This window comes from Dendrobium catenatum, unplaced genomic scaffold (genome assembly GCF_001605985.2).
Source record: "Dendrobium catenatum unplaced genomic scaffold, ASM160598v2 original_scaffold_183010, whole genome shotgun sequence".
NCBI classification, from domain to species: domain Eukaryota; kingdom Viridiplantae; phylum Streptophyta; class Magnoliopsida; order Asparagales; family Orchidaceae; genus Dendrobium; species Dendrobium catenatum.
The window spans coordinates 7,592-13,912 of record NW_021501429.1 but is presented as its reverse complement, the minus strand read 5'-3'; positions in this window follow the sequence as shown (position 1 = coordinate 13,912).

Sequence of the window (6,321 nt, the reverse complement as noted above, 5' to 3'; positions counted from 1 at the left end):
CTTAAAATTGAATTTTCTAAATGAAATTGTCTGACGGTTAGAAAAGTATATCACCTCGAGAGGTGAGAATAAAATTTCATAACGGTATTCAGATTTAGAATTATGAAATTCATCTTGAATATTATGACGGATGCTAAGAGAACTTCATTATGGCCCCCGAAGGGTCAAAATGAGGTTCACTGAATATCAGCTACCCAAAGAAAACTAATATTTTTAAAATATGTTTTCAAAATTCCACCAACAACATCCTAATTCATATTGAACGAGTTCCCTACAGTTACTCAGGATAAAATGGTTGCAGGCAGTGAGCAATGCAATGGTTGAGCTTATCATCAATTACTTGCACTCTTTCAACTAGTTGCTCAAGCTTCCTACTCAGCCTATCTTTAAATTCATGGAAACGTTTTGTGCATATATCCTAGTATGATTTCACTATTTTCTTCTAGAGAATTGCTCGTTTATCAGTTGAAAATGGAAAGTGTGGTTGTTGAGGAGATTGAGGGGGGTAGGGGGCTTGCAGGGGAGGAGGGGGGGTTTGATTGGGAGAATGAGGTGTGAGGGTGGAGAATTCAGTTCTTACTGCTGGGTTGGTTTTTTCATGATGGGAAGGAGGAGGGCTGCATGATGGATACTTTTAGATGCTCAGCAGATTAGCTTCCTCCTAATTAACTCCTTGGAGGATATAAAAAATATGCAAAAAATTTATTTGTTGGCAAATCCTTATTCTTAGAGGTATTAATTGAATTTTATTGCATGACATACTTGTCTTTCCTTTATGTTAACAAATAAATTAATTATATTATAGGTAGTATATATAATGTCATCAACCCATCGAAGAAAATATGAGCTTTGATCAGGGTACTTAGGATCATGAATTAAAATATGCTTTAGGAACCAAATATGTATTGGATCAAAGTTAATTTATTAAATGAATTAGAAAAATTAAATAAAAATTAAAATAATTTAAGCACCATAATTAGCAGAGGCATAGACCTATTGATGTAAAATGCTGGCTTATTTTTTTTAAATCTTGGTGAAAATCTTATTAAACTCTTAAACTAAACATTCCATAATCGTCCTAGGCTAGTTCATTGATAAAAACTTATATATATTATTTGATATTATATGGAGCAACCTAGGGGTTTTAAAATTATTAAGTTGAAAAAATAAATTTGAATATAAATACATAATAAATATTTTTAATATAGTCTCTAGGGGCTATATTTATTCAACTCTAGCATGTCAGACTTTATATTCGTTTTTGTGACTCCTATAAGTGCCAAGAAAAGCCAAGAGATCTTTCACCTCTATTTTGAAGACTAGTATGATCGAATGGTAACTTCATTAGCATTGAAAAGTATAACATGGTCCTTTATAATAAAATATTGTCATGAATTTTTTCACATTGTCAGTAGCTCAAAATTAGTGGGATGTTTTGTTTAAATATAAAAAAATTATAAAAATTAGTAGATATTTAATTTCTTCAAGTTGTCCTTAATGTCAGGAGAAATTAGTTGAGCAAAATTATTGCAGATTGAACGAAATGTCAAAATATAGCATCAATAGGTAATATGTTAAACATAGATCTGAATAAACTAATAAATAAACAAATAAAATAAGTAAAAAAGTAAAAGATAAACAAAAGATGCACTGTAAAATACATAGATAATATGAAAAAAATATGTAAAAATATGCAGAATATATGCAACAAATATGCAAAACATACACGTAAATTACACAGAATTTCAACATAAATTATGTTGAATTTACGTATAACATACACAAGTGTTCACACATAAATTTCATAGGAATCACTATTGAGTTAGAAAACACTAAACTTTTATAGTTTTTAATGTTTAGGTTTTTTAGGGTTTAATGTGTTTACTAGTTTATTGTTAACATATGTAGGAACATACACATAAGGCAAGCAAGAAATAAAAACACAAAATTTTTATGTACGCAATAGAAAATGCAGTACATGAGTAAAAAATATACAGTTATTATGGAGTTCAATCAGTGTTAACTCCATAAGTAACTAATATTTTTTTGATATGTGATATCATTTGCTCATGAACTGATAAAATGTTGTAAGTTGCAAGAAGAAGTGAATGTATAAGATTTAGAGAATTGTGAATGCTGGATGTTAAAAATTGAAAAGGCGCTTGAAAAGTAAAAATTTCCACCATTTTTACTTTTTGACCTTCTCTGGGTTAGGCGGGTGTCGGGCTTATAAGAAAGATTAAAATTGGGTCTGGTAATCCTCGTTGGCAATCCTCATCATCAAAGTCCACAAAGGCAATCCACGCGTAACAATTTTATTGGCGTCTGGATGCACAGCTATGTCCAGACTACACACATAATAACTTCTCCTACAAAAATGTCAATTAATAGTGGTGTTGTAGACGTTTCAAATGATATGGCAGTTGTGATTAAATGGCATGTTGGAATCTTGATACCATGCACAAGAATGGATCTTGGATACCCAATATTTATGAAGCGTTGGTGAGAGCAAAATAATGCTTATATAGACATATGGTACCAAGCAAAATAATATAGAGAGAATAAGGAGGATATACTTATGATATGTATTGATTTAGAGAAAACATATGATAAAGTTCCAAGAGAAGTGCTATGGAGAGTTCTTGAAAAGAAAGGAGTTATAATGCTTATATTCAAATCATTAAAGACATGTATGCTGGATCTATTACTTGTGTTCAAACATAAGGTGCACTACAGGAAATTCATGAATTACTAGCGGTCCTGACCGGTGGTTATGTGACCGCCGGTAATAACAGCGGTTTAACCGGCGGTTAGATAGTCGGTAAACACTGGCGGTCTAACCGGTGGTTTTTTCAATGATCGCCACTGAAATTAGTAGCGGTCAAATAACTGCCGGTTATTCCGCCGGCATTAGTTATTACCAGCGCTTTACCGGCGGTTTAAATCACCGGTGTTAAGTGATTTTGTTTCGGCGGTCTAAACCACCGGAACGCCGCCGGAAAAAGTACTAAAATAAGCCATCCTCAACCTTCCATTTAATTTGCTCGCATCATGCTCTCTCTCCCTTCTGATAGTCGCCCCGTCTCCTCCGCCCTCTCGCATGATCGAGACGCTCCTCCGGCCTCCGACAAGCTCCCTCCAGCTGAAGATCTCGACCCCGCTCCAGCATCAAAACAAGGCTGAAGATCTTGCCAACTCCAACGTGAATCCATCATCCGAGTCCCGTAGGTTTGCATTTTTTATTTTTATTATTATTTTTTTATTTTCACCCGTAAGAATGACTTCTCCTTTGTGTATGTGATTAAGAATGACCTACACAAAGAATTGAAAATCAAAATGTTTCCACATGCTTATTTTCCTTAAGGAAGAATATTCAAAAGATTGAAGCCAAGAATTAGAATGGTTAAAAGATTCTTCATATTTGATTTGGTAAAAGGGGGCTTAAGGTGAAATAATATAGATGGAGATATGTGATTCTATGGAGAAGTAGATGGATGCACTATTGAAGTGCCTAGATGAGGGAAAAATTATATGAAGTGATTGAATTTTCTCTATTTATTGACCATACTCTATATGGTTAATGTTGAAGTAGATGTTTAAAAAATGGAGGAAGTTAACTTTGCATTGATGTTAAAAGATAGACTATTGGTAATTATTAAACTTGTTATAAGAGGAGTTGTTGCTCTAAATATTTACAGGAGTAAATGAGTTGAGCTTGGGGCGAGCTGATGTGTTATTTGGCTTAGTTTGTTAGGCAAAGAAGCAAAAATCTTTTGTTTGTTTTTGGCTTGTTAACTTGCAAAGCCGAATGAGAGCTGTACATATGTAATTTAAGTTCTCCTAATTGCCCTAATTCAGCATTGTTTTGGTAGCAAAGCCTTCAGCTAGAAGCTCAATTGCCCTGAATTGCTCTCATATATTTCTTGCATCCTATAATATCACATAATTAGAGTCTTACACAACTTTATGGGTTGTAGTCTTTCTTGACATTGTAGCTTTACGAACAACATTTTTTATTCCCTCTGTTATGTCTCAGTAGAATGAATAATAAGTTTAACTCCTTATGGCTATTCATGATTGTTAAACATGAAGTAGTCTCGAAAGTATAGCATGTACACTTGTTCAGGGTGCATATTTAATTTCTAATAATTGATTTCATAACTATGTAGGGGGACTTTTGCTTAACGTCTAAATGACTATCCAAGAAGAGAGATATTGGATATATAACAGATTGTTACTGGGTCGAAGATGATTGATAAATGAATTTATACATGGAGTTAAGACTTTCATTCAAGTTGCATATCAACTGCCTTCCTTTAAGTTCAATAAAATGTTTAGATGTTCATGTTCGAAGCATAAAAATGAAGCATTCCTCAAGCCTGATGATGTGAAGCTTGATTTATATCGTAGGGGATTTCTTTCAAACTACTGGATTTAGATATCACATGACGAGTACGAGCCACACAGAGATACTCATGCCGTTCCATCCATAGCTTTTGAAATATTTGATGAAGATCAAATGAGTAGACCGTATGAAAAACTTAATTTTTATGTAGCAAGTCTTAATTTAAGGGTTAGTGTGAAAGTCACCAAATGCATAAACCAAAAAATTCTTTGAGTTACTACATGCATGTCAAAAATTAATTTGGGACGGTTGCAAAACTTATTCAGAATTGTCGATTACAGTGAAGATGTTAAGTATTAAAATTGAGTATAATATTCCTCGTGATTGTTTCAATGACTTCATTGGTCTTCTCAAAGAAACTAATCCAACGGATAATTTAATTCCCTTAGATTTGTATCAAATGAAAAAATATGTTATACTATAAGAATTATATAATAGAAGTTTTTTATTACACCTGCAATGCACCTCAGTTTAAGCCAAACTTGAAAAAATAACGTCATCAAAAGAAAGATATTCCATATTCCCGTTTATTTTATTTATCGACCATTTTAAGACTTCAGTGACTCTATGCATCAATGAGTTCAGCAGGCCATATGAGATGTCATAAGGAGAAATTAGCAAATAGTGGTGTTATTTCTCATATATCAGATGCTGAAGCGTGGAAGCATTTTGATCGAGTTCATGCTTCATTTTTCGCTAAATCCTGTAACATAAGATTGGGATTATGTGTCGATGGTTTTATCTCATATAATCAAGAAGCTACACCGTACTCTTGTTGGCCAGTTATACCAACACCATATAACATTCCACCAGAGATGTGTATGACTACTATGTACATGTTCTTAATACTTATAATACCTAGACCACATAATCTAAAAGTAAAATTTGATATTTTTTTGCAACCATTAATTGATGATCTCAAGTTATTATGGGAAGAAGATGTTTTTACATATGACATATCAATAAAATAAAATTTTTTCCTTCGAGTTGTATTGTTGTGGACCATTGGCAATTTTTTAGCTTATGGTATGTTGTATGGTTGGAGCACAATAAGAAAATTAGCTTGTCCTTACTGCATGGATAATACTAAAGCTTTTGCACTAAAACATGGAGAGAAAAATACTTGGTTTGATTGTCAACGTATATTCCTACCTGTTGATCATCAGTTTTAGAAGAATAAGGAATCATTCGTTAAAATAGAGTTGTGATATCACCTCCTCCACTTAGATTAAGTGGTGATAATATACTATAGAGACTTTCTAACTTTCTAATAATTATTAATTTTCCAATATTATCAGAGTCTAAATATCCGAAATATAGTGTCAAAATAATTAGATTATAAAAAGTATTTTTTGGACGTTATTATATTGGAGAACTAATTGATAAGGCATAATTTGGATGTTATGCTTATTGAGAAGAACTTCTAGACAATATTTTTAATATAATTATGAATATTAAAGATAAAAACAAAGATAATATCAAAGCAATGATGAACATTAAAGAGTATTACCGGCGAAAAAATTAAGAGTTAGTAACAACCACCAACAGCAAAATAATGAAGCTCAAAATACCTTACTCTTTCACGTTAGAGCAAAAAAGATCAATATGTCAGTGATTTAAAGGTTTAAAAATTTCTGATGGCTATGAATCAAATATAAGCTTATGTGTTGACTTGAAATCAACGAGGTTATTTGGACTAAAAAATCATGATTGTCACATAATTATGAAGGTTCTTCTTCTGATCATTGTATGCATATTAGTAGATTAAATATCAAATCCGTTGACTGGGCTTAACATTTTCTTCAAAGACCTATGTTCATCTAAACTAAGCGAAGATGCTTTACGGAGGAGCGAGGAGAACATACAAATTATCATCTGTAAGTTAGAAAAAAATTCCCCCCCCCCCCCCCCCCTTC